Source organism: Spinacia oleracea, chromosome 5, assembly GCF_020520425.1.
Source record: "Spinacia oleracea cultivar Varoflay chromosome 5, BTI_SOV_V1, whole genome shotgun sequence".
NCBI classification, from domain to species: Eukaryota; Viridiplantae; Streptophyta; class Magnoliopsida; order Caryophyllales; family Amaranthaceae; genus Spinacia; species Spinacia oleracea.
This window is the reverse complement of record NC_079491.1, coordinates 49,440,401-49,458,468: the sequence shown is the minus strand read 5'-3', so window position 1 is coordinate 49,458,468 and position 18,068 is coordinate 49,440,401.

Below are 18,068 nucleotides of genomic sequence, written 5' to 3'. Positions count from 1 at the left end.
ATTTGAATATATTCGAAGAAAAAAAAAAAGAAAAAAAAAAAAAAACTTATTCTATTTATTCGTTATTATTTATTCGTTTAATAAAATTTTCTTTCTTACTAATCGTTCTTTTTTATTTTAAGCGTTTCAATGTTTTACGTATTATGATTTATTATGAGAGACGGGTAATATAGGAAAGAGCATATAGGATAGAATTATATGTGCATTAGTAGTTAATTGCTAGTATAAGAAGTCACTTGTTATGTGCATGTGTTAAACGTTTAAGTGTTGCATTTATATCTGCATTAGAGAGATTGTTTGCTTCCACCAAACTTATTGTGTTATCGACTTTTGATTATGATTTGGTTGGGAAGTCATTAGTGAGACCTGAAATTGTTTATTTCAGAAATAAAATATTTCTTTCTAAGTATACCAACATAGGATCTCTCGAGAAAGATCGATATAGAGACCACTGATATTTTTGTGAAGAAAGTGGTGTTTAGATGTGAATATCTTGCTAGGATTCAAGAGCAACCCAATTGTACTAAGTGATCATGAGAATGAAATGGATTATGAGTCTGGCATTAATAGTTGCACCAGCTTTGAACGCACTATGCGTCATATATTAAGAACAGGAGACCCTGATAGGGATGATGAAGCCATTCGTAAGTTTGACCGTGTTAGAGGGCATACTAGAGTTGATATTTATAATGTAGTGATACTGAGCCAGAATAGGATGACCTCAGTCTCAAAGGCTACGAAGATCCACAAGGCAGAGAAAACTAGCTTAATATTTTAATACCGAGGATGATGATGAATTTAAATACGAGCCCTTTACTCTAGAAAGCTATAAGGAATCAAAGAACAAGATTGATAATGTTTCTCTCTAAGATTGTTTCATTATTTATTTATGTTGGGAATAATGTGGAACAAGTCGCCAACGGTAGTTTAAATTTATTGCATAGCGCTTTTATTTTATTTTGGGACAAGTACGTTATTATGGTTTAGAAATTGTTATTAATATTGTTTTGAGGAATAAAATTTTCTTTAGGAAATACAAGTTTCTTTTGAGGAATTAAAGTTAAATATTTAATTATCCAAGTGGTCAATGATTTAGTTTGGGCACGCGAAGAGGAATAATTTCTTTTATTATTATTATTTGTGATGATTGAATTTGATTTGTTTCCCTCGATCGGATGTCCTTTATGTGAATGTCGTTCGCAAATGATAGAGGAGAATTATTTTGCAATGATTGTTGCACCTTCGTAAATGATTTTATGTGAATATTGTTTATTGAGGCGATCTCTATGGTCAAATCAAATATTGCTTGATATAGAATGACATGTAAGTGAGGTTTAGAACCTAAGATAGAGTATATTAATTTCAGGCCATGTTATAGAATGACCAACAATAATGACTTAGTTGTTGCTATTCGCCTCTTGGCGGAAAAGCTGATCCAAGAGAGAACTGACCATCCCGATCCTGCCGGGGACATGTTTGAGAGAATAGCCAAAGCTAAGTCACCATACTTTAAGGGGCAAACTGATCTTACTTTTTAGAGAACTAGGTTAGAAAGTTTGAGAAATTGTTTGGGGCTGTGAACTGTCCTGAGAATATGAGAGTGGGTCAAGTTGTCATGTATTTGAAAGATGAAGCTGATTTATGGTGGAGAGAGAATAAAGTTAGGCTTAGCGCTGCTGAGAGATTCAATTAGGATTCAATTGTTACTGCCTTAAGGGAAAGTTTTACCCTACTTTTTATGAGAAAGCAAAAAGTTTAGGAATTCATAAACCTTAGTGTGGGGAGCATGACCATCGATGAATACTATAGCAGATTTATAGCATGACCACCTTAAGATTAGGTGGGGAAACCTTTACATCTTTGGATATTGTGTATGGGGAAGCTGCTCATATTTATGGTTTGTAGTCTAGAAGGGACAAGAAAAATATTGTTGTTGGGGAGAAAAGAAAAGAGTTTAATGTTGGAGAAAACCAAGGGAATCAAGAGAAATATGAATGAAAATGGGAATGGGAATGGAAACTTTCAAGGAAGGAACAAACAGGGTCACAACAATAGGAACCAATCTGAGAGAGTGTATCACTGTAAGATGTGCAATAACAACCATCCTGGTAAGAATTGTAAGGGAGAATTAATAAACTGTAACTATTGTCAGAAAAAGGGGCATAGGAAGTATGAGTGCTTTACTAAGCAGAAAAAAGAACAAAATGGTGATGAGAGTGGTAAACAGGTGAAGTCGGGATTTAACCAGTCAAGAAATTAGAGTTCGAAGCCTATAGGGTCGCAAGACAGCCAAGGAAACCTCCATAAGTCTGCTAATTAGAATAACAACCATAACAAGGCCTCGGGTAAACTGTTTGTGATAAGTCGAAATGAAGCTGAACGACCTGTTGACTTAGTTTCTGTTACTTTTCTATTAACTCCGTGCTAGTTAGAAAGTTATTTGATTCAGGGAAAGCTTATTCTTTTGTTTCGTCATCTCTTATTAAGAGTCTGAAGTTAGTAGATTTTGAGGTGATTGATCTACCCGTAAGTATTCCTACCGTTGTAACCATAAGGTGTACCAAATTGTTTAAGAACTTGCCTTGTGAACCATTTTTCGGTTGTGTGAGCTAGATGTGAGTTAAGAAGTCGGAATGAAGATCGAGGATGTTCCAATTGTGAATGAATTCATGGATGTGTTTCCTAGTGAGATTGCAGGTATGCCACTTGCTAAGAGCCGTTGAGTCCCCTATAGACTTAGTTCCTAGAATGACGCATATATCTAGAGCACCATATAGAATGACAACTCCTGAAATGAGTGAATTGAAGACATAGTTTCAAGAATGGTTCGATGAGGAATATATTGGGCCTAGTGCATCACCGTGGGGAGCTCCTGTGTTGTTTGTTAAGGAGAAAAATAAGAGTATGGAATTATGCATCGATTTTAGGGAGCTAAACATCATCAGGAACAAGTATCCTTTGCCTAGGATAGATGACATATTGGATCAATTGAATTGGGCGAGTGTGTTCTCGAAGACTGACTTGTTTTTTAAGTATCACCAATTGAGGATAGCTGATAAAGATATACCTAAGACCTCATTAGGACTCGTTATTGTCATTATGGGTTTAGAGTAACGTCTTTTGGGTTAACCAATGCACCTGCACTAATTATGGATTTGATGAATGAGATTTTCTACGAATTCCGAATTAAGTTTGTTATTATGTTATTGATGATATCCTGATTTATTCAAAGAACGAGAAAGAGCATGACAAACACTTGAGGATTATTTGGAGACGCTTAGAAAGAATTTTTTTTATGTGAATGAAGTATACAAATCTTGAAGTCATCTGTGTATAAGTGACACCGACAGAAAAGTGAAGGACTAAATTGATTGAGAACTATGTTACGTAAGGGAATAAACCTAAGAGACGATTTGAGTGGTCCAGGATCGTTAGAAATCATTGTTGTCTTGAAAAGATGAAAAGAAATATATGAATTGGTGAAGAGCTAGGAGTTGTGCCAAAAGTTATACATCCATGAAAGGCATAATGAATTTTGGTAAAAAGGAAAAGTTGACCAGAAGGAGTCTCTGTAGATCCTACTAAGATTCAAGATGTGAGTGAGTGACCTATTTCAAGAACGTGTCCGATACCTAAAGTTTCCTAGGCCTAGATGACCATTATAGGAGGTTGTGAAAGACTTTTCGAAGAGAGCAAAACCATTGACCAACTTGTTGAAAGAGGAATCGAAATTCGAGTGGAGTGAGAAATGTGAGAAAGCTTTCTAGATTTTAAAAGAGCGTTTGACCTCCGCACCTGTTGTCGCGTCAATTGAAACTTTATGAAACCAATTACCCTACCCATGACCTAAAGCTAGCTGCTAGTGCGTTTGTTTTGAATGATTTGGAGACATTACCTTTATAGGGCAACACGTAAGATCCTTACCGAGAACAATAGTCTGAAATTTTGGCAATAAGATCCAGTTGAATCTTGGGGACAACATTGAAAATGAGTATTTTTTTCCACCCTGCAAACGACAGACAAACTAAGATTACTAACGGAATTTATGTTGAAAACATGTGTTATTGACTTTAAGGGTAATTGGGAAGGCCACCTAGGTTCGATTGAATTTTCGTGCATCAATAGTTACCATGCAAGCATTACGATGTCACATGTTAAGGCACTGTATGGAAAGAATTGTAGAAGTCTTACTTGTTGGAATGAGTTTAGTGAGAATATTGTATTGAGGACATAATTCGTTGAGAAAGAAATACCCAAAGTTATTCCCTGAGATGAGTTACGAGGGCGTAACTCGTTTTCTTTAAGGGGGGTAGAATGCGATATAAATTCGCGCTTTTTACCTATTTTTATGGAGTTTTTATGCATTTTTATGCTTATTTTTAGCAACTTATTCATGCTGATGCAAAGTACATAGATTCTCCACACAAGAAAATGTGTTCGTGAATATTACAAGTAACTTTAAGTTGGCAAAAGAGTGCACATTAGTGGCACAAGTACTTCTCCAGTAAGAATAAGTTGAAAACTTTTGAGAAATGGGTGTTAAGTTTCGGGACGAAACTTCTTTTAAGAGGGGTAGATTGTAATCCCCCGTAATTTTATACATTTTATTAATATATTTTAACGTATAGTTAATTATATTTAAATAGAATTTACGAATTTTAGAAATAAATATTTAAGTTACGAATATTTATTTTTATACGTTTTAAATATTTCAACGATTTATGAAACTAAAATAATTTTAGAATTTTATGTTGAAAAAAATTTGAATTACGAAAACACGTGAATTTAGAAAATAATCCTTTTGGATTCAAACACTAAAATTCATTCCTAATTCTAGACCAACTTGGTAAGCCCAAAATAAATAAGCCCATAATTCCCCACCCTTGTTTTGTTTCACGTGAAACTCAACTCCTCCTTGCTTCAATTTCACGTGAAACCAAAAACACCAAAACCCTCAAACCTTGCTTCCTCATTCACGTGAACTTGTTGCTCGTCTCCTTAGTTGTTTCAGCGCCGCCGGACCACCGTAGCTGCGCCACCAGTCCTCCTCCGCGTCGGTACTCCTCCTCCTCCTTCTTCCCTCTCGTTTTTCTTTTTCTTTCTTTTCGTTCCTCTGTTCATTTTCTCTCCAATTGAAATTGTTGGTTTTGTTTGCTCACACAGCCGCCGCCGCGCAACCACCGGCGAGTACACCTGACCGCCGTCGACCGTGCCTGCGGTCGTGCCCAGCCGCCGGCAACCCTTGCTTCTCGCACTCCCCTATTCGTTGCTTCTTGCTTTCTGCCTCACAAGCAAAACAGTCCCTGCACAACCACCGCGGCCACCAACACTGTCGCCCATTCCCGCGACCACCTGCCTTGTCGCCGCCGTCCCTCCTCCGGCCAGCACCCTTACTCCTCCTCTTTTTGGTTATTTCTTTAACCCTAAAACTATTTAATGCTTTAATTTTGTTTTAGTAGTTTAATTAATGTTTTCATATTCTAAATTTATGGTTTTAATTATCTAAATATAGAATTCAAATTTATATGTTTGCATAGTGAGTTTATTAAATTTCAGATTTATTAATTTGGATTGAAATAAGAATTTTAATTATTAAAACATGAATTTTTAAGATTTTAATAGTTTTAAAATCATGATAGAATGGTTATGAATAATTAAAATTATTATTTTTATGTTCTAAGCATGATAATTTGGTTTTGGGAAAGCTTTAAACGATTTGATATTGCTGAAAATTTAAAGTATGACGTTTGCGAAGAGTTTTCAACGAATTTCAATCATTGATTCAATAATTATGATGCTAGGAAATCAAATGTTCAAGTTTTAATGTTAGGGAATGTCCTAAATATGTTTAGGATGTATTTAGAATGCTTTGTTATTGTTGTGAGTGATTAGAAGTTGATTGGGAATATTTGTTGGTTGTTTTAGGCGGAGAATTCTTTGTAGGCGACTTTTGAAAGTGTTAAAGTGGCCTATTATTTGTTTACACAAGGTACGTACATACCTGTGTGCTTGGAATGCGTGCTATTTGTTGAAACCATGTTGAAATTGTTGATGAACTTGGTTATGTTGATATTATGGTTGAACTTGGTGATGTTGATATTATTGACGAACTTGGTTATGTTGAAATTGCATGTTTAATACTGTTGGACGGACATATTGAACTTATATTGCATTATGAGAATTGTAACATGTTAGTATGGATGATTGATACAAACATGTTGGTTGGGAACACTAGATTATTCTATATGTTGGTTTGGATCGATTGATTATTGTTCCCTTTCTATCTTTTCACTACTTTATGAGGGCGGAGGACCTTGTTTAGTAAGTTGAAACTTTATGCCCATATACAGGGTTGCTCATGGTTAAAGGAAAGGTTGGATAAATTGGAATGAGTCTTGATTGATGCTTTTATGATCACTTACTTAATTCCAAGATAAAAACAGTTGTGAACAAATGTGAATTGTATGTCTTATGTGATGGTTGAGTCATAACGGAATCTCAATTTGTAAATCATGTAAAGTGAAACTGGGTAGCAATAGCTTTAGACTGTGCACGTCTAAAGTGACGGACAAACAGGAGTTGGGGTTCATGGTGGTAGCCCATGGCCTTTTCTGGGACCGGATTGATCACCGTGTTCTATTTTTATTAAAACGTTCCTCGATATCGCAGGTCACTGAGGTTACGGAGTCGCGCCCGTACCTCGTCTTCCTTAGTGAAGACTTCTGGATGGACAACTCGGTCCATTGTCTATTTCAACTAAAATAATATTATTGCTAAAAGTCTAGCCTAGTCTATTCTGGTCAAGTATGGTCGTCAAACTATCATGTTTTGTCTGCCTTTATTTGTGTTCATTAGTATCATGTTAGGATCATTCGTTTAATAGAATCATGTTAGGATTATTATTGATTTAGTATGTAGTACTCAGCTTTGCTGATTACGTGCTTTTGCTTGTGCATGTTGATCATGGCTATGCCTTATTGATCCTGTGATGACCCAATCTTTGGTGAGCAGTCTCTAAGGATCAATAAGCATTGTCCATCTGCAGGTTTGAAGATGTTGCATCATTGGGATCGGGAATAGAGAGCTTGTATTTTAGTTTTGATTTGCTAAGTTGACTTGGGTTTGTTTAATTGGACTTTAAACTTGTCGTACTATTTATATTTCCTTATTTTCGTTGGTTGATTTTTGGGACTAAACCTGTAATCGATTATTTATAAACCTAAAGTTAGTTTTATGTTTTCCGCTGCAAAATTCTGAATAAGCCGTTACGTTTTCACACGGGCGATAATGCCTTGATAATTCTCTACGTTTTATATTAAAAGGTTATTTTAGAAAAGAAAGAATTGTCGGGGTGTTACATTTGTCATTAATTTTGGAAATAAAAGTTTTAATTTTTATGCAATTCGCTCATAAAACTTGCACGCACAAAGCAATGGACGCTACGTGTTACCCTTAAGAGGTGTTGTATAGTGCGGGCATGCGACGACGAGCAAGGGAGCTCGTCGCCCATTCGGTACGAATGCAGCGAGCAAGGTGAGTAGCACGCGAGCACAAGGCAACAACCCTGCCTTGCGTCGAGTGCTGCGATGATGCATGGGCGGGTGGGCGAAGGAGCAAGGCGGGCGAGCATGGCAGGCGCGCGCGCGGGCAGCGAGCAGTGCCTCACAGCACGAGCGCTGCCTCGCCCAGCCTCGCCAAGCAACTGCTGCGCTACGAAGCAGCGAGCGATGCTGCGCGCAAGCGTGGCTCGGCTTGCTGCGTTTGCGCGTGGCAGCTGCTCGTGCCTTGCTGTGCGATCACTCGTGAGGGGCGATGCTGCCTCGAGGACTCGACGGGGCATGGGCGCAAGCCCATGGCCTCGTCTTGACCCGATTGATGCGTTTTGAATTTAATTTTTAATTTTCAGTTCGGAAACGATTTTAATTAATTTTAAAATTCGTATTTTAAATTATTTTCTTGGATTTTAATTTTGAATATTATAATTATTATAAATTGTATTTATACTTATTATTTTACTAAAATTAAATCTTGAATTAATTTAAATTCGTTTAATTCAACTGAAATAAATTAAATTAATGGATTCGATTATAAATTTATATGAGCTTTAAATTTTAATTAAATTTGTATGTTTCCGGTTAGACTAGAAATACATTTTTATGTTTAAAATTAGTAAAGCATATGAATTTATTGGTTTAAGTGGGAGAATTTTTTGTCATAAACTCTTGATTAGGTCTACAAATCCTTTAAGGTTAAACAACTTGATTAGAATTAATAAGGACTGAATAATTGGTAGATTATTCGTGCCCTTAATTAATTGCTGCAAATATTTATGTGATGCATAACGTGTTTTACTAACCAGCTATGTGGGCCATTCATGATAATGAATGGGTGAATGGTATATATTGTATATGTACTGTTTTGCAGGTTATGGAGTGACTAGTATGGCCCAAATAGGATAGAAAATATGGTCTGCGTACCATTAATTTGAATGTAATTGGTCTAATGCACCAAATTTGTTTTTCAATTTAAATATGGTCTGCGTACCATCAAATAGTTGTAATTAGTTTAATTATAGCTTATCCTATTTGAAGAAAATGGCGCCTCCCACGGTGAAATTCAAGACGAAGTTACCATTTTCGAGACGGACTTTGAAGTTGAAGCTTCAAGATGAAGTCGGGCCATACTAGATCACATTTATCTTATGCATGCTTTAAGTTATTTATTGCTTTAAATATGTCTTAATTATGCATGAGATTATGCCTTGATTATGTTGCATGATTAAGGATTTTAGTTCACTTAAAATCTAACCAACATAGTAAGAGCCTTAAGTTCCAAACTTAAAAATTGAGTTAAAAGGTGCCATGCCAAAATAATCACTTGCTTGGATATCCTTTACATCAATCTAGTAATAGTTTTCGCTCAGCGAGGTGTTACTTATTGGTCCTAAAGGGGTAAAGTACACAAATAATTGTGAGTACATGTTAGTTTTGGTGAAACTCAACGATATAAGTAAGGAGTCTTTTTATGTCGTGGAAAAATCGATAGGTTTACCTAATAAGTTCTTAGACGTACCTATCAACCAAGAGTAGTTTTAAACTATTAGCAAAAGGCTTTTGCTTACCTAAAAGGTTTTAGAATTGAGTCAAAATACATAATGTGCTTAATTCTTCAAGGTTTTAGGGTCTTGGAATCATTTTATTCACACCTGCCGGAACAATAAATTCGAATAAAATGCTAAATAACTTGTTTGAATTGCATGATTGCTTTAATTTCAAGTTATTATTCATGAAAAATGTTTAGACTTTGCATGCTTCAATGTATGTTTTAATTATTGTTTATAATCAAATATCTTGCACTGTAGTAAATCATTTTAGAAAGGTAACAGTAAATTTCCTCGATTGGTAGTGAATCCAAGAATGATTCACGGAAATGAGAGAAAATGAGCAATTTAAAATGTACGTTTCTTATAGCGACTTTTATGGTTGTTTTCGAGTATCAAAGTCGAATGGCAAACCGATTGGTGCTTGTGAATTCAAAATACAATGTAGTTTTGAGATCATAAAGCATTGAGTTTAAACGCTCAGCTTTACCAATGGTTAACAACCTAATATCTTTGTCCATTTAATTCTCGAATGAGTCTAGTCCCTAGACATTCGAATAGATCGATGCTTAGAGAACTTTAGAAGCTTCTGGTAAGATCATCTAGTTGAAACTTAATATTCAACATAAAATGGTAAGAACCTTGTTGGAGTGACATTGGACATGTCTAACAAAGTATAAAAATCAACACTAAAGAATTCAATTCTTAAGACTATAACAAAGGGTACAAGAAATAGGAAAACAAAGGAACAAATGAAAGGAATTTACGATTCCGTTTCTACCTATAAGTTTATGTTTAAAGAGAAGTGACCTAGCAATCAAACTTCCTTGGTATCATATACCGCTTGAGGTTCTTACTTCGGTAATAACTCAAACAATGGAAGCTAGGCTACACTAATGGCCTACAAGTGGGAAATGAAGCATGGCAATGCTACATTAGTTGTAGGGTCATCTAGTTTGTTTTATGTCCTTTCAAAGGCTGGAACTTAATGGCTATTTTGTTCCATAATCAGCATACCTAAATCTCTGTTTTCAAACACAGAAAGACTCACATTCAAGAAAAACAAAAAACAATGTTCGTTTTTTTATTTGAATGAAATGGTCAATTACGGGTTGAGTCAATATGCTTGATTAAAACAAACAACTCTTTAACAATAAAAACTTTACTAGGTTCAAATCAACCCCTTGATTTGAGTTCCACTAATCTTTGGCACTGTTGCTTAGACCATATAAACAAGTTAACATTCAAAAGCTCTATTTTGATGGACTTTTGAAAGTTCATTGATTTCTAGATCAATTTAAGACAACTAGTCTTACTTGTTGAAAGTAATAAAAGATATAAACTATTGTTAGAACGCCTAGACAATAGAATTCAAAGCTAAAGAAATAGATTTTATGACTTTATTATTTCACCTAGATTTGAGTGAATGTTGGTTCATTTACTCGAAGTGATATTAGTTCGAATCTGTTTGGCTAGTTCAAAGATTCAGAAGTATGAAATCCACTTGGCAAGAAATCATAAAGATCTAGGATGGATCATGTTAATGATTACTTGAGACCAAAATGATCATCAATGATTGTGTGTAGTAAAATTCACAATCTAGCTCCATAAGATATGGCATATCTAAATTGGAATGATCGAAGTCGATTAGTATTTGATTCGATCAAATGATGGATCATAAAGGCCTTTCCTATAATTTCTAAAAACAAAATGCTCAACTACCACCAAACTAAACCAAAATTCGTCAAAGCTATTGAAAAGTAATTTCAGAATATCTTTTCATCATATATCTAGAGAGTTCCTAAACTCAGTGGGAGCTTAGTGTTTGTTATTCAACAAACTAAGGCCCAAGTATAGATATACGTTTCATTGTGATTTATTCAAATGAGACACAAGGGTATTGTTTCTACCACGAATTTTTGAGAACATAATGTTTGTTAGCTCGAAATGTTGTCCTTTTGGAGATTTGTTTCCAATATGACAAGTGGGAGAAAATAGACCTCGAAAGTCTTCGAGGCGAACAACAAACATAAACGGACATTCCGGAGGCTTTCCGAAGTTCTTCAGAAAATCCGAATACTTATTCTTAAGGACTTTAGAAGTGGCTTTAAAGAATAGACATCTCTTAGAAGACTTTACAAGTGCTTCAAGGAGAACAGAATATTCAAAGGACTTTCAAGTGGTTGTTGATATTCTATTGTTTGATGTTCTATACCCAAGTAGGCATGGAGTTCAAGCCACTGAAACTATGAGATTCTTCTATTAGATAGTGAAGAAACATAGAGTTCACGTCAATGAAACTATGAGATTCTCCTATTAGATAGTAAAGAAACCTACAACTTGCAGTCAAACTATTATCATGTAGATTAATGAGTTTGTGACTTGTAAGAAAGCTATGACGAAATATAGATTCCCTAAAATGGTTAGAGGCCATATATAAACTCAAATGTTTTAAATGGTTAGAGGCCATAAAACATACTCAATGTTTTGATGACAAAATTGAAATTTTGTTGATTTGAAAGAATAGTTTCACATCTATTGGGTGCAAGTTTGTTTTAAGGATAAAACCATCAAACATGGAATTGTGTTCACACACAAAGCTAGATTAGTTGCTAAAGGTTACAAGCAAATTCATGGCATGGATTGTGTTGAAACCTCATGCATAATCGTAATGCTCAAGTCTATAATTCAAGCAATGATTGCATATTGGTACATATGGCAATTGGATGACAAAACGAAACTATGGACATGACATGTCATAGGATTTGTGGATCCAAATAATGCTTGAAATGAATGCTAGCTTATGAAATCTAAAGCATGGATTTAAGCAAGCAATTGGGAATTGGAACTGTATTTTAGAGAAGCTAATAAGTATTTTAGTTTCATAAAATATACATGATTCTTATAGATGTATAAGAATTTTAGTGGGAGTACATAAAACTTAATTGGTCCTATGTGTATTACACACATATCTCTCTATTGTGAAACAACATTTAAATGCTAATGACTTAGATTTGAAATTATTCATCAATAACGGACCAAGGCGAAACTTAGTGAATACTGGGTATTAAGATCTATTTACAAAGATCTTATAATATTGTTTTGGATTAAGTAATGGCATTTACTAAGTCAAACACGAAATACTCCATTGGAGATATTCGACCCATGTGAATAAATCTAAGTAATGAATGTTTGAACTATGTATAAGCATTTACTAAGTTAAACATCAAAGAATCTAATGAAATTCTTAAACCTATATTATATGTCAAAGAATTTAGCTTGATTCAGTATCTACTGAAATTGAATGAGCTAAAGTTACATGAATAGAATTCAATTGGGAATTATTCTGCAAAAGAATTTATCATGTATGATATAATATGAGGATCGCCAAAAACGTATCGTATGACTTTGGGCATGACGAACATATACCAATCTCTATTTATCTAAGTAAAGATCAACTAGATTGAGATCAAGAAAAACTTATGGTACTTGAAAAGGTACATAGGATTAGTTCTTGATTCAAGGAAATAAAGATATGCTAAACTTTGATGCTACACGCATAAACACTGGCAAAGGATCAAGCAAGATCCCTTTTGGAGTTAACCATTGACAAGGACGAGCTATAGAGCATCGTGTTTTGAAATGGCAACATGGATTGGAGACCATGAGTTGTTGCGTGGGAAATTAAATATTAATTTCTATGTTCTAAGATACAGCTGGAAAGTCTTCCACATATCTGTGAACTGCTTGGATAAGTAAATCCAAACAAAGCATCACTAGCAACCTAAACAGTTGAAGTAAAAGAACTTATTGCCTAAGAAGCAGTAAAACAGGGTTGTTTATGTTAAAGAGTTCTTCAATGAACTTGGGTGGATCATATGTCTGTTGACTTGATGGTTCTTCATTACAAAATGCGTAGAACCACTAATGTAGCAAGAAAGACTAGATCATAAAATAAACATACTCAAAAGATCTTATCATCATATCTCGAAGAACATTCGATGAAAAGGATATTAAGATTGGCAAAGCATGTAACTAAACCTATGCAACAAGTGAGAAACAACACTCACATTGTAGCACTGGAAATCAAGCATAGCTTTGAATTCCATGAACTGTTTTAAAGATGGGTTTGAGGCCCATGGTTGTAAAACATTAGGGTTGAACATTTATCATATATGAAAAGTATTTTCATATTCCATTTAATCTTGGTTTAGTATTAAATGATGAGTCCCTTCAATTTGACGATATATTCAAGATAGACTGTCAGGACCAGTCCTGTGACTAAGAAATGTCTATCAAGTGAACTTGAATGTCAAAAGTTGAAAATGGTCCCTGGTCGGAGTTTTCTATAAAATTGGACGCATAGAAAACGTTAGACGACTAGAATGCAAGATGACTAGTAGTTCTGTTTCTTGAACTATGTGGACATGGCAATGTCATAATCATTTTCATAGATACTTACTTTGGGAAGACTAGTATCGGACAGACCTATGAAACTTTACTGTAAGAGATGAAAATCTGTCATAAGTAAATTTCATTAAAATTATTAGACACTAAATCCTCAATACCTGAGTGATTTGAGATTACTTGTTTGAGAACTGGTTGTTTTGACGTTGACCAACCGTCGCACCGTAAAAGGAGGCTATAAAGGCAACGCTCAGGTAATCACCTATCAAACGAAGTCTAATCTCAAGATTGCAAGATTGGGATTGTCCTCCCATAAATCGGGATGAGATGCTTAAAAGTTGTACAAGGCCACTCGGAGAGTTAGAAACTGTGAAATGCATGGCCGTGCTCGGATGAATCATAGGCTATGATTATCTGTTTATTTGATCAGTTGAACTCTGAAACCGAGAAACACCTCTGGACATAATAAGGATGACAACTCTTACCTAATGTTCAAGAGCAAGCATCGAGCGACAAAGGAATTAGGTAATGCACACTTGTCCCTAAGGACAAGTGGGAGACTGAAGGAAATAATGCCCTTGGTCCAAGTATGCATATAATATTAAGTCTAATAAATGCGGTTCAGTATTAATTCACAAGTTAATAATTCAGTGAGATCAAGTGAGCTGAATGCCTAGCTAGAGGCCGCTTCAGTTCAAGTGGAATTAATGATATTAATCCACAGCTTACTCTTGACTGAACCCGTAGGGTCACACAAATAGTACGTAAACGGATCAAGTATTTAATGGCATTAAATACTCCATCTATGGATATTCGGAATCGACGGATCTTGGTTTCAGTGGGAGCTGAGATCGTCACAAGCAAGAAATGAATACTCCGGAAACGATGATATTGCCGGAAACGGAAATATGGATCGTATCGGAAATATAAATATTATCCAAGTCATATATGTTGCCGGAAACGGAAACATGGTACGTATCGAAAAATATTATCGGAAATGGAAATATTACCGGAATCGGAAATATTGCCGGAAACGGAAATATTGTCAGAATCGAAAATATTATCGGAATCGGAAAATAATTCCGGAAACGAAAATATTAAATATTTGTTCGAAACGGAAATTAATTCCGGAATCTGAAATATTAAATATTGTTCGTATCGAAAATAAATTCCGGAATCGGGAATTTAACCGGAAGCGTATTGTACGAATTAGCATCGGACGAGGCCTGCCAGACGAAGGCCCATCACGAAGCCGGTCCATCGCCCAGCAAGCCAGCGCGCCACAACGCACCAGCCAAGGATGCGCCATGCCCACCGCAAGGCAGGCCCAGTGCGCGCCAAGGCTGCGGCAGCGTGTGGGCCTCGTGGCAATGGGCTGCAGCAGCGTGTGAGCCTCGTGGCAATGGGCTGCGAGCTCGCGGGCTGCGCGCGCGCATGGCGCCCCTCGTGGGCTGCTGTGCGTGCGTGTGTGTGTTTGTGTGCTATACGAATCCTAAAGCTATCATGTTTCGATATATGATTAAATTCCTAATCCTAAAAGGATAAATTAATTAAATAAGATTTCTATTAGGATTCTAGTTTAATTAATTCGTATCCTAATAGGATTCCAGTTCCTTTTCCATATCTCTATAAATAGGTGCCTAGGGTCATAATTTATAGACACAATTGAAGTATTCTAAAGGTAAGATTTTGAAGAAAAAATCAGCATACACTTGCACCTAAATAGCCGAAATTCCTAAGCTACCTTAAGGGCGATTCTAGTTGGTCAAGCTTAAGGCGGATCCGGACGTGATGTGGACTATCTACGGAGGGACGACACTTGGAGTCCTAAAGACTTGTTCTTGTTCGGTTCGGGCGCAACTAGGGAAGGCACGCAACAAAGTGTATGCATCTAAACTATGCTAAATGATTATGTGTGAATAATATGTTTTCCTGGCTATATGGTTTTTCCGCATGATTTATGTTTTGTCATATGAATCATAACCTAACACAGTTTTGTCTACTGCTGCCGTTGTTGATCCAACAACATCTACTGAAGCAGTTGGTAATCTAGCTCAAGCTACCTCTCAAATATATGAAGTTCTTGATTCTTTGAATGCCAAAATTAAAAGAACTACGGAGGATGATGATGATGAAATGGATGAATGTGAGCGCGTGTGGGCTGCATTCCAAAAATGCATCATTAACAACAATGTTGTATCCAATGTGGATGTGAGTGTCTATGGCATAGAGGAAAACGTGTTGTTCATGTCTCCGTTTATGATTGCATTTGAAGATTTAATGAGACATCTTCCAGCATTTGTTCAAGAAGTTGTGGATTTTGCTGCTTTGTCTGATGGAGAGGGTATTTTGACTGAGTAAGTTGAAGTTTTTTCATTTCATAATTTATTGTTTTTCTGTATATGTGTTATAGTAACTTTATATTTGATATAGTATCACTATATTTGTTATAGTAACTTTATATTTTGATATAGTATCTTTATATCTGATATAGTTACCTATTATATACTATAGTTTCTTTCCATACTTTATATTTTCCTTTTTATATTTTGTAGTTACCTTTTATACTTTATAGTTATCTTTTATACTCCCTCCGTCCCGGAATACTCGACCCGGTTTGACCGGCACAGAGTTTAAGGGACTTGAATTGACTTATTTAATTTAATAGGTAGTAGTTGATATTGGGGTATTATTTTAATGTGGTTAGTGGGAAATGTGTAAAGGGGTGGGGTTGGGGGAGAGTAGGGGTTGAATTTTTAATTATTTTTTATATGTAGTAGGGGGTAGGTGGGTTAATAGGGGTGGAGTGAGAAATAATATAATATTGTTAGAATATTTCCATTTTTAGAAACAGGTCAAGTATTAAGGGACGGCCCAATTAGGAAAACAGGTCAAGTATTCCGGGACGGAGGGAGTATATAGTAGTTACCTTTTATACTGTATAGTTACCATTTCAATACTATAGTTACCTCTGTATTTTATAGTAACTTCATATACTATAGTTTCTCTATACTTTATAGTTACCTTCTATATACTATAGTACCCTTTTATTTACTATAGTATCCTTTTATATTCTATTGTTAATTTTTATTTATTATAGTAATCTTTATAATATTTCTGACCTAGTTATTGTTTCTTTTTTATGTTTTTCAGTGATAAAGTTCTTGAATACAATCCGTTTATTGCGGTAGCAAGAGATGACATGTGGACACTTCCTTCTGCCTTTGATATTCTTTTGATTCATATTGAAGCATGGGCTTTCTTATTGAATGAAAATGAAAGGAATTCTGCTGGTTGTCCTCAAAAGCTGTTTTTAGGTGGCACATACTGTGTAAGTTATATTTTTAATAATATAGAATGTTAATAATTTTAATTTTTTTGGCCTTTGTTTAATTTTTCTTCTAATATTCATTTGCAGAAATATGTTGCTGCATTGATTGAGAAACCAGACGATGCAAAAGTCCTGTCTGAATTGTCTGTTTGTCTTTCTTATGGTGTGAAAGATGTTAATGCAGTTCAATCTTTGAAAGATTGTAATATGGTATGATTTATATTTTCTTTATATAACTATATTATTTTCTTTTTTTTGTCTACTTTTTGTAGTTGTAATCTGTTGTTTTTCTTTTTTATATAGATTTTTCCTCCAGTTCTGATTGAAGATCCGAAGCATTACTATCTGTTTGTGGTTAGTATGAAAGACAAAAGTGTCTATTTCATTGATAATATGCTTCTTGAACCCAAAGAGATTGAAGGAAGGAAGAAATCTTTTTCTGTCTTGGTAAGTTTTTTTTATAGTTACCTTATATTTATTGTAGTTACTTTATAAATGTTATAGTTACCCTTATACTAGTCTGAGTTTTTTAGAGGAACTATATTTTTAAAAAGGCTACTATTTTTTTTAAAACAGTAACTATGTTTTTAAAATAGTTACTATCTTTTTTAGAAAGTAATTTTAACTTTAAAACAGTATAAATAGTTAGTGTCTGATTTAATAGGATACCCTATGTTTACTATAGTTACTATATTATTTGAAAGGTTACTATATGGTGTGCAATAGTTACTATAATCTTTTAGAAATAATTATGTGTACAATATTTACTCTATGATTCCAAAGGTTACTATATGTTGTTAATAGTTACTATATGATTTTAATGGTTACTATATGATTTTAATAGTTAATCCTGTCCTTATTGAATATAAATACTTTGTTTTGTACAGTGTTCTCCATTGGAAAAACTATTGAAAGATATGGATAACATTCATCATGAAGATATTAGAAGCTTCACATTTATCCCAGTTGGTGGTAATTGGAAGCGAGGTGCTTTTGACAAAGACTGTTGTGTCTATTTGATGATGTTTATGATGGTCTTTCATGGTGTTGAAACTATACAAGATGGTGTTGAGATTTTTGACTTTGATCCCTTGGCAGATGTAAGTTTTTGTGTTTAAATTAATTAATGTTATTTTTATTTTCTCATCATAGTTATTGTTTTTTTTATTATAGTTACTGTTTTTATTCTAATAATTTCTATTCAAATATTTGCAGGAAGATTTCAGGAAG